This window comes from Schistocerca gregaria, unplaced genomic scaffold (assembly GCF_023897955.1).
Source record: "Schistocerca gregaria isolate iqSchGreg1 unplaced genomic scaffold, iqSchGreg1.2 ptg000178l, whole genome shotgun sequence".
NCBI lineage: Eukaryota > Metazoa > Arthropoda > Insecta > Orthoptera > Acrididae > Schistocerca > Schistocerca gregaria.
In genome coordinates, this window is record NW_026061728.1 from 6,821,828 (window position 1) to 6,834,296 (window position 12,469).

Below are 12,469 nucleotides of genomic sequence, written 5' to 3' on the forward strand. Positions count from 1 at the left end.
CGCTTTGGCTAAGGCGTTATCTGCGCCATTCGCTTTAATCACATCTGAGAGTATTTCTTAAAAAAACGCCTGTCGCTAATTGTTCGTCATCACAGATACTGTTTGCTATACGGCCACGACGCGCTACTGATTTCCAAAATTCATCTTTCTCCTGTGAGGATGGAACTTCCGATGCCTGGTTTATTAGAGCAGTGCTCTACCACTGAGCTAAAGAGGCGCGGCCTAGTGGTACTTTTGGGTACTTCGTCCTTACGGTCGTCTGCATCATCAGACTTCAGCTGACAACACTTCATATTACCGGCTAATATTTGCAGCTATGGCGACCCATTACTGCTTGGCTACACATCTGACACGTAACCGATGTGCTCTCCAAACAACAACACTTGCATTTCAGAACATGTCTTCCACACATGTCTACAAAATCACCTTCACATTCAAATACAGTTTCCTTGTGACTGACAGAGACGTAGGCAAAGTTTAAAGTTGCTATTTCCATTACATCTCGTTAATCTGAAAAACGGTAATTTACATCTGCAGCGGAACAAAATTCCGTTCCGCCCAGCGTGTGGCTCGAACCCACGACCCTAGGATTAAGAGTCTGACGCTCTACCGACTGAGCTAGCCGGCTACCTCGGTGAATACCTGCCGGATAGCACGTCACACAGTACTCGTTTGGTTGGGTGGTCCCATACAGAATCTCTCCATGCTGCCTAATGTTTTCCTAACGTCACACTCGTCACGTACTTCACTTTTATGTCATAATCATTTCTGAGAGGTAAAGAAATTGCATGACAGCATGCAGAGCTAGTGGCGTACAAATTAACACACATACTTTATGTGACTCAAAAGCCGAACGAGTTACTTTCTCGTCGTTGTTTTAGATGTGCAAGTGCCAGTCAAAATTCGCGGTGTCGGCACTCTGCTGACCATTTCGCTACTTAACACCGGTCTTGTTGTGTGTGTTTCAAGCTCAAGAGCATTTCCAAGCAAAAAATGGTCAACAGCAACATTCAGACGGTTTTGTACTGCTCAATTGCTACATTAAAACGGTATGTTTCTTTTTCAGAACTGGAAAAAAACGAGCGTGACAACATTCGAACCTGTAATCATCAGATCCGAAGTCCGACGCCTTATCCGTTAGGCCACATGGTCACTGACTACAAACTATGTCATGTATACGTCTCATCTCTAAACGCTCACACCCCTGAGGATTTGTGTTTTCGTTCTACACAGCCGCTGCCCCTTGCTCTTTCCCACCCATTCGTTACATTCAACCTCTTACGAGACCGATCAAATATAGACTGAGAAACAAGACCACACACTTTGTGCATTCGGAATCGAAGGCAGGGCGTCCCTCGCCGCATTTGCTACGATAGCCATTTGATACTTCTGCAGAAGCGGCGGCGGCGACGACGACGACGACGACGACGACGACCGCGAGAGGCTCTGAGATATGTGAGAAATACATCTATAAAATGTAATTGAGACTGCCTCGTCCCACTTTATGCTGTACCGCTTTGGCAAATGCTTTATCTGCGCCATTCGCCTTAATCACATCTGAGAGTATTTCTTAAAAAAACGCCTGTCGCTAATTGTTCGTCATCACAGATACTGTTTGCTATACGGCCACGACGCGCTACTGATTTCCAAAATTCATCTTTCTCCTGTGAGGATGGAACTTCCGATGCCTGGTTTATTAGAGCAGTGCTCTACCACTGAGCTAAAGAGGCGCGGCCTAGTGGTACTTTTGGGTACTTCGTCCTTACGGTCGTCTGCATCATCAGACTTCAGCTGACAACACTTCATATTACCGGCTAATATTTGCAGCTATGGCGACCCATTACTGCTTGGCTACACATCTGACACGTAACCGATATGCTCTCCAAACAACAACACTTGCATTTCAGAACATGTCTTTCACACATGTCTACAAAATCTCCTTCACCTTCAAATACAGTTTCATTGCGACTGACAGAGACGTAGGCAAAGTTTAAAGTTGCTATTTCCATTACATCTCGTTAATCAGAAAAACGGTAATTTACATCTGCAGCGGAACGAAATTCCGTTACGCCCAGCGTGTGGCTCGAACCCACGACCCTGGGATTAAGAGTCTGACGCTCTACCGACTGAGCTAGCCGGCTACCTCGGTGAATACCTGCCGGGTAGCACGTCACACATTACTCGTTTGGGTTGGGTGGTCCCATACAGAATCTCTCCATGCTGCCTAATGTTTTCGTAACGTCACACTCGTCACGTACTTCACTTTTTTGCCATAATCATTTCTGAGAGGTAAAGAAATTGCATGACAACATGCAGAGCTAGTGGCGTCAAAATTAACACACATACTTTATGTGACTCAAAAGCCGAACGAGTTACTTTCCTACGTTGTTTTAGATGAGCAAGTGCCAGTCAAAACTCGTGGTGTCGGCACTCTGCCGACCATTTCGCTAGTTAACACCGGTCTTGTTGTGTGTGTTTCAAGCTCAAGAGCATCTCCAAGCAAAAAATGGTCAACAGCAACATTCAGACGGTTTCGTACTGCTCAATTGCTACATGAAAACGGTATGTTTCTTTTTCAGAACTGGAAAAACAAGAGCTTGACAGTATTCGAACCTGTAATCTTCAGATCCGAAGTCCGACGCCTTATCCATTAGGCCACACGGTCAATGACGACCAACTATAACATGTATACGACTCATCCCGAAACGCTCACACCTCTGAGGATTTGTATTTTCGTTCTACACATCCGCTGCCCCTTGCTCTTTCCCACCCATTCGTTACATTCAACCTCTTACGAGACCGACCAAATATAGACTGAGAAACAAGACCACACACTTTGTGCATTCGGAATCGAAGGCAGGGCGTCCCTCGCCGCATTTGCTACGATGGCCATTTGCTACTTCTGCAGAAGCAGCGGCGGCGACGACGACGACGACGACGACGACGACGACGACGACCGCGAGAGGCTCTGAGATATGTGAGAAATACATCTATAAAATGTAATTCAGACTGCCTCGTCCCACCTTATGCTGTACCGCTTTGGCAAATGCTTTATCTGCGCCATTCGCCTTAATCACATCTGAGAGTAATTCTTAAAAAAACGCCTGTCGCTAATTGTTCGTCATCACAGATACTGTTTGCTATACGGCCACGACGCGCTACTGATTTCCAAAATTCATCTTTCTCCTGTGAGGATGGAACTTACGACACCTGGTTTATTAGAGCAGTGCTCTACCACTGAGCTAAAGAGGCGCGGCCTAGCGGTACTCTTGCGTACTTCGGCCTTACGGTCGCCTGCATTATCAGACTTCTGCTGACAACACTTCATATTAGCTTCTAATATTTGCAGATATGGCGACCCATTACTGCTTGGCTACACATCTGACACGTAACCGATATGCTCTCCAAACAACAACACTTGCATTTCAGAACATGTCTTTCACACATGTCTACAAAATCTCCTTCACCTTCAAATACAGTTTCATTGCGACTGACAGAGACAGAGGCAAAGTTTAAAGTTGCTATTTCCATTACATCTCGTTAATCAGAAAAACGGTAATTTACATCTGCAGCGGAACGAAATTCCGTTACGCCCAGCGTGTGGCTCGAACCCACGACCCTGGGATTAAGAGTCTGACGCTCTACCGACTGAGCTAGCCGGCTACCTCGGTGAATACCTTCCGGGTAGCACGTCACACATTACTCGTTTGGGTTGGGTGGTCCCATGCAGAATATCTCCATGCTGCCTAATGTTTTCCTAACGTCACACTCGTCACGTACTTCACTTTTATGCCATAATCATTTCTGAGAGGTAAAGAAATTGCATGACAACATGCAGAGCTAGTGGCGTCAAAATTAACACACATACTTTATGTGACTCAAAAGCCGAACGAGTTACTTTCCTACGTTGTTTTAGATGTGCAAGTGCCAGTCAAAACTCGTGGTGTCGGCACTCTGCCGACCATTTCGCTAGTTAACACCGGTCTTGTTGTGTGTGTTTCAAGCTCAAGAGCATCTCCAAGCAAAAAATGGTCAACAGCAACATTCAGACGGTTTCGTACTGCTCAATTGCTACATGAAAACGGTATGTTTCTTTTTCAGAACTGGAAAAACAAGAGCGTGACAGTATTCGAACCTGTAATCTTCAGATCCGAAGTCCGACGCCTTATCCATTAGGCCACATGGTCAATGACGACCAACTATAACATGTATACGACTCATCCCGAAACGCTCACACCTCTGAGGATTTGTATTTTCGTGCTACACATCCGCTGCCCCTTGCTCTTTCCCACCCATTCGTTACATTCAACCTCTTACGGGACCGACCAAATATAGACTGAGAAACAAGACCACACACTTTGTGCATTCGGAATCGAAGGCAGGGCGTCCCTCGCCGCATTTGCTACGATGGCCATTTGCTACTTCTGCAGAAGCAGCGGCGGCGACGACGACGACGACGACGACGACGACGACGACCGCGAGAGGCTCTGAGATATGAGAGAAATACATCTATAAAATGTAATTCAGACTGCCTCGTCCCACCTTATGCTGTACCGCTTTGGCAAATGCTTTATCTGCGCCATTCGCCTTAATCACATCTGAGAGTATTTCTTAAAAAAACGCCTGTCGCTAATTGTTCGTCATCACAGATACTGTTTGCTATACGGCCACGACGCGCTACTGATTTCCAAAATTCATCTTTCTCCTGTGAGGATGGAACTTCCGATGCCTGGTTTATTAGAGCAGTGCTCTACCACTGAGCTAAAGAGGCGCGGCCTAGTGGTACTTTTGGGTACTTCGTCCTTACGGTCGTCTGCATCATCAGACTTCAGCTGACAACACTTCATATTACCGGCTAATATTTGCAGCTATGGCGACCCATTACTGCTTGGCTACACATCTGACACGTAACCGATATGCTCTCCAAACAACAACACTTGCATTTCAGAACATGTCTTTCACACATGTCTACAAAATCTCCTTCACCTTCAAATACAGTTTCATTGCGACTGACAGAGACGTAGGCAAAGTTTAAAGTTGCTATTTCCATTACATCTCGTTAATCAGAAAAACGGTAATTTACATCTGCAGCGGAACGAAATTCCGTTACGCCCAGCGTGTGGCTCGAACCCACGACCCTGGGATTAAGAGTCTGACGCTCTACCGACTGAGCTAGCCGGCTACCTCGGTGAATACCTGCCGGGTAGCACGTCACACATTACTCGTTTGGGTTGGGTGGTCCCATACAGAATCTCTCCATGCTGCCTAATGTTTTCGTAACGTCACACTCGTCACGTACTTCACTTTTTTGCCATAATCATTTCTGAGAGGTAAAGAAATTGCATGACAACATGCAGAGCTAGTGGCGTCAAAATTAACACACATACTTTATGTGACTCAAAAGCCGAACGAGTTACTTTCCTACGTTGTTTTAGATGAGCAAGTGCCAGTCAAAACTCGTGGTGTCGGCACTCTGCCGACCATTTCGCTAGTTAACACCGGTCTTGTTGTGTGTGTTTCAAGCTCAAGAGCATCTCCAAGCAAAAAATGGTCAACAGCAACATTCAGACGGTTTCGTACTGCTCAATTGCTACATGAAAACGGTATGTTTCTTTTTCAGAACTGGAAAAACAAGAGCTTGACAGTATTCGAACCTGTAATCTTCAGATCCGAAGTCCGACGCCTTATCCATTAGGCCACACGGTCAATGACGACCAACTATAACATGTATACGACTCATCCCGAAACGCTCACACCTCTGAGGATTTGTATTTTCGTTCTACACATCCGCTGCCCCTTGCTCTTTCCCACCCATTCGTTACATTCAACCTCTTACGAGACCGACCAAATATAGACTGAGAAACAAGACCACACACTTTGTGCATTCGGAATCGAAGGCAGGGCGTCCCTCGCCGCATTTGCTACGATGGCCATTTGCTACTTCTGCAGAAGCAGCGGCGGCGACGACGACGACGACGACGACGACGACGACCGCGAGAGGCTCTGAGATATGAGAGAAATACATCTATAAAATGTAATTCAGACTGCCTCGTCCCACCTTATGCTGTACCGCTTTGGCAAATGCTTTATCTGCGCCATTCGCCTTAATCACATCTGAGAGTAATTCTTAAAAAAAATGCCTGTCGCTAATTGTTCGTCATCACAGATACTGTTTGCTATACGGCCACGACGCGCTACTGATTTCCAAAATTCATCTTTCTCCTGTGAGGATGGAACTTACGACACCTGGTTTATTAGAGCAGTGCTCTACCACTGAGCTAAAGAGGCGCGGCCTAGCGGTACTCTTGCGTACTTCGGCCTTACGGTCGCCTGCATCATCAGACGTCTGCTGACAACACTTCATATTAGCTTCTAATATTTGCAGATATGGCGACCCATTACTGCTTGGCTACACATCTGACACGTAACCGATATGCTCTCCAAACAACAACACTTGCATTTCAGAACATGTCTTTCACACATGTCTACAAAATCTCCTTCACCTTCAGATACAGTTTCATTGCGACTGACAGAGACGGAGGCAAAGTTTAAAGTTGCTATTTCCATTACATCTCGTTAATCAGAAAAACGGTAATTTACATCTGCAGCGGAACAAAATTCCGTTACGCCCAGCGTGTGGCTCGAACCCACGACCCTGGGATTAAGAGTCTGACGCTCTACCGACTGAGCTAGCCGGCTACCTCGGTGAATACTTGCCGGGTAGCACGTCACACAATACTCGTTTGGGTAGGGTGGTCCCATACAGAATCTCTCCATGCTGCCTAATGTTTTCCTAACGTCACACTCGTCACGTACTTCACTTTTATGTCATAATCATTTCTGAGAGGTAAAGAAATTGCATGACAACATGCAGAGCTAGTGGCGTCAAAATTAACACACATACTTTATGTGACTCAAAAGCCGAACGAGTTACTTTCCTACGTTGTTTTAGATGTGCAAGTGCCAGTCAAAACTCGTGGTGTCGGCACTCTGCCGACCATTTCGCTAGTTAACACCGGTCTTGTTGTGTGTGTTTCAAGCTCAAGAGCATCTCCAAGCAAAAAATGGTCAACAGCAACATTCAGACGGTTTCGTACTGCTCAATTGCTACATGAAAACGGTATGTTTCTTTTTCAGAACTGGAAAAACAAGAGTGTGACAGTATTCGATCCTGTAATCTTCAGATTCGAAGTCCGACGCCTTATCCATTAGGCCACACGGTCAATGACGACCAACTATAACATGTATACGACTCATCCCGAAACGCTCACACCTCTGAGGATTTGTAATTTCGTTCTACACATCCGCTGCCCCTTGCTCTTTCCCACCCATTCGTTACATTCAACCTCTTACGAGACCGACCAAATATAGACTGAGAAACAAGACCACACACTTTGTGCATTCGGAATCGAAGGCAGGGCGTCCCTCGCCGCATTTGCTACGATGGCCATTTGCTACTTCTGCAGAAGCAGCGGCGGCGACGACGACGACGACGACGACGACGACGACGACCGCGAGAGGCTCTGAGATATGAGAGAAATACATCTATAAAATGTAATTCAGACTGCCTCGTCCCACCTTATGCTGTACCGCTTTGGCAAATGCTTTATCTGCGCCATTCGCCTTAATCACATCTGAGAGTAATTCTTAAAAAAACGCCTGTCGCTAATTGTTCGTCATCACAGATACTGTTTGCTATACGGCCACGACGCGCTACTGATTTCCAAAATTCATCTTTCTCCTGTGAGGATGGAACTTACGACACCTGGTTTATTAGAGCAGTGCTCTACCACTGAGCTAAAGAGGCGCGGCCTAGCGGTACTCTTGCGTACTTCGGCCTTACGGTCGCCTGGATCATCAGACTTCTGCTGACAACACTTCATATTAGCTTCTGATATTTGCAGATATGGCGACCCATTACTGCTTGGCTACACATCTGACACGTAACCGATATGCTCTCCAAACAACAACACTTGCATTTCAGAACATGTCTTTCACACATGTCTACAAAATCTCCTTCACCTTCAAATACAGTTTCATTGCGACTGACAGAGACGGAGGCAAAGTTTAAAGTTGCTATTTCCATTACATCTCGTTAATCAGAAAAACGGTAATTTACATCTGCAGAGGAACAAAATTCCGTTACGCCCAGCGTGTGGCTCGAACCCACGACCCTGGGATTAAGAGTCTGACGCTCTACCGACTGAGCTAGCCGGCTACCTCGGTGAATACTTGCCGGGTAGCACGTCACACAATACTCGTTTAGGTAGGGTGGTCCCATACAGAATCTCTCCATGCTGCCTAATGTTTTCCTAACGTCACACTCGTCACGTACTTCACTTTTATGTCATAATCATTTCTGAGAGGTAAAGAAATTGCATGACAACATGCAGAGCTAGTGGCGTCAAAATTAACACACATACTTTATGTGACTCAAAAGCCGAACGAGTTACTTTCCTACGTTGTTTTAGATGTGCAAGTGCCAGTCAAAACTCGTGGTGTCGGCACTCTGCCGACCATTTCGCTAGTTAACACCGGTCTTGTTGTGTGTGTTTCAAGCTCAAGAGCATCTCCAAGCAAAAAATGGTCAACAGCAACATTCAGACGGTTTCGTACTGCTCAATTGCTACATGAAAACGGTATGTTTCTTTTTCAGAACTGGAAAAACAAGAGCGTGACAGTATTCGAAACTGTAATCTTCAGATTCGAAGTCCGACGCCTTATCCATTAGGCCACACGGTCAATGACGACCAACTATAACATGTATACGACTCATCCCGAAACGCTCACACCCCTGAGGATTTGTGTTTTCGTTCTACACATCCGCTGCCCCTTGCTCTTTCCCACCCATTCGTTACATTCAACCTCTTACGAGACCGACCAAATATAGACTGAGAAACAAGACCACACACTTTGTGCATTCGGAATCGAAGGCAGGGCGTCCCTCGCCGCATTTGCTACGATGGCCATTTGCTACTTCTGCAGAAGCAGCGGCGGCGACGACGACGACGACGACGACGACGACGACGACGACCGCGAGAGGCTCTGAGATATGAGAGAAATACATCTATAAAATGTAATTCAGACTGCCTCGTCCCACCTTATGCTGTACCGCTTTGGCAAATGCTTTATCTGCGCCATTCGCCTTAATCACATTTGAGAGTAATTCTTAAAAAAACGCCTGTCGCTTATTGTTCGTCATCACAGATACTGTTTGCTATACGGCCACGACGCGCTACTGATTTCCAAAATTCATCTTTCTCCTGTGAGGATGGAACTTACGACACCTGGTTTATTAGAGCAGTGCTCTACCACTGAGCTAAAGAGGCGCGGCCTAGCGGTACTCTTGCGTACTTCGGCCTTACGGTCGCCTGCATCATCAGACTTCTGCTGACAACACTTCATATTAGCTTCTGATATTTGCAGATATGGCGACCCATTACTGTTGGCTACACATCTGACACGTAACCGATATGCTCTCCAAACAACAACACTTGCATTTCAGAACATGTCTTTCACACATGTCTACAAAATCTCCTTCACCTTCAAATACAGTTTCATTGCGACTGACAGAGACGGAGGCAAAGTTTAAAGTTGCTATTTCCATTACATCTCGTTAATCAGAAAAACGGTAATTTACATCTGCAGCGGAACAAAATTCCGTTACGCCCAGCGTGTGGCTCGAACCCACGACCCTGGGACTAAGAGTCTGAAGCTCTACCGACTGAGCTAGCCGGCTACCTCGGTGAATACCTGCCGGGTAGCACGTCACACAATACTCGTTTGGGTTGGGTGGTCCCATACAGAATCTCTCCATGCTGCCTAATGTTTTCCTAACGTCACACTCGTCACGTACTTCACTTTTATGTCATAATCATTTCTGAGAGGTAAAGAAATTGCATGACAACATGCAGAGCTAGTGGCGTCAAAATTAACACACATACTTTATGTGACTCAAAAGCCGAACGAGTTACTTTCCTACGTTGTTTTAGATGTGCAAGTGCCAGTCAAAACTCGTGGTGTCGGCACTCTGCCGACCATTTCGCTAGTTAACACCGGTCTTGTTGTGTGTGTTTCAAGCTCAAGAGCATCTCCAAGCAAAAAATGGTCAACAGCAACATTCAGACGGTTTCGTACTGCTCAATTGCTACATGAAAACGGTATGTTTCTTTTTCAGAACTGGAAAAACAAGAGCGTGACAGCATTCGAACCTGTAATCTTCAGATCCATTAGGCCACACGGTCAATGACGACCAACTATAACATGTATACGACTCATCCCGAAACGCTCACACCCCTGAGGATTTGTGTTTTCGTTCTACACATCCGCTGCCCCTTGCTCTTTCCCACCCATTCGTTACATTCAACCTCTTACGAGACCGACCAAATATAGACTGAGAAACAAGACCACACACTTTGTGCATTCGGAATCGAAGGCAGGGCGTCCCTCGCCGCATTTGCTACGATGGCCATTTGCTACTTCTGCAGAGGCAGCGGCGGCGACGACGACGACGACGACGACGACGACGACGACGACGACGACCGCGAGAGGCTCTGAGATATGAGAGAAATACATCTATAAAATGTAATTCAGACTGCCTCGTCCCACCTTATGCTGTACCACTTTGGCAAATGCTTTATCTGCGCCATTCGCCTTAATCACATCTGAGAGTAATTCTTAAAAAAAATGCCTGTCGCTAATTGTTCGTCATCACAGATACTGTTTGCTATACGGCCACGACGCGCTACTGATTTCCAAAATTCATCTTTCTCCTGTGAGGATGGAACTTACGACACCTGGTTTATTAGAGCAGTGCTCTACCACTGAGCTAAAGAGGCGCGGCCTAGCGGTACCCTTACGTACTTCGGCCTTACGGTCGCCTGCATCATCAGACTTCTGCTGACAACACTTCATATTAGCTTCTAATATTTGCAGATATGGCGACCCATTACTGCTTGGCTACACATCTGACACGTAACCGATATGCTCTCCAAACAACAACACTTGCATTTCAGAACATGTCTTTCACACATGTCTACAAAATCTCCTTCACCTTCAAATACAGTTTCATTGCGACTGACAGAGACGGAGGCAAAGTTTAAAGTTGCTATTTCCATTACATCTCGTTAATCAGAAAAACGGTAATTTACATCTGCAGCGGAACAAAATTCCGTTACGCCCAGCGTGTGGCTCGAACCCACGACCCTGGGACTAAGAGTCTGACGCTCTACCGACTGAGCTAGCCGGCTACCTCGGTGAATACCTGCCGGGTAGCACGTCACACAATACTCGTTTGGGTTGGGTGGTCCCATACAGAATCTCTCCATGCTGCCTAATGTTTTCCTAACGTCACACTCGTCACGTACTTCACTTTTATGTCATAATCATTTCTGAGAGGTAAAGAAATTGCATGACAACATGCAGAGCTAGTGGCGTCAAAATTAACACACATACTTTATGTGACTCAAAAGCCGAACGAGTTACTTTCCTACGTTGTTTTAGATGTGCAAGTGCCAGTCAAAACTCGTGGTGTCGGCACTCTGCCGACCATTTCGCTAGTTAACACCGGTCTTGTTGTGTGTGTTTCAAGCTCAAGAGCATCTCCAAGCAAAAAATGGTCAACAGCAACATTCAGACGGTTTCGTACTGCTCAATTGCTACATGAAAACGGTATGTTTCTTTTTCAGAACTGGAAAAACAAGAGCGTGACAGCATTCGAACCTGTAATCTTCAGATCCGAAGTCCGACGCCTTATCCATTAGGCCACACGGTCAATGACGACCAACTATAACATGTATACGACTCATCCCGAAACGCTCACACCCCTGAGGATTTGTGTTTTCGTTCTACACATCCGCTGCCCCTTGCTCTTTCCCACCCATTCGTTACATTCAACCTCTTACGAGACCGACCAAATATAGACTGAGAAACAAGACCACACACTTTGTGCATTCGGAATCGAAGGCAGGGCGTCCCTCGCCGCATTTGCTACGATGGCCATTTGCTACTTCTGCAGAAGCAGCGGCGGCGGCGACGACGACGACGACGACGACGACGACGACGACAGCGACCGCGAGAGGCTCTGAGATATGAGAGAAATACATCTATAAAATGTAATTCAGACTGCCTCGTCCCACCTTATGCTGTACCGCTTTGGCAAATGCTTTATCTGCGCCATTCGCCTTAATCACATCTGAGAGTAATTCTTAAAAAAACGCCTGTCGCTAATTGTTCGTCATCACAGATACTGTTTGCTATACGGCCACGACGCGCTACTGATTTCCAAAATTCATCTTTCTCCTGTGAGGATGGAACTTACGACACCTGGTTTATTAGAGCAGTGCTCTACCACTGAGCTAAAGAGGTGCGGCCTAGCGGTACTCTTGCGTACTTCGGCCTTACGGTCGCCTGCATCATCAGACTTCTGCTGACAACACTTCATATTAGCTTCTAATATTTGCGGATATGG

The 12,469-nt window shown here is 46.2% G+C and overlaps 1 non-coding gene across 1 annotated transcript; it reads right to left on the minus strand.

The window, feature by feature from the left end:
- Positions 1–555: 555 nt before the first annotated feature.
- On the minus strand, positions 556–628 carry Trnak-cuu (transfer RNA lysine (anticodon CUU)). Its single transcript has one exon. It is a non-coding gene; the product is annotated as a tRNA-Lys (tRNA).
- Positions 629–12,469: the final 11,841 nt, after the last annotated feature.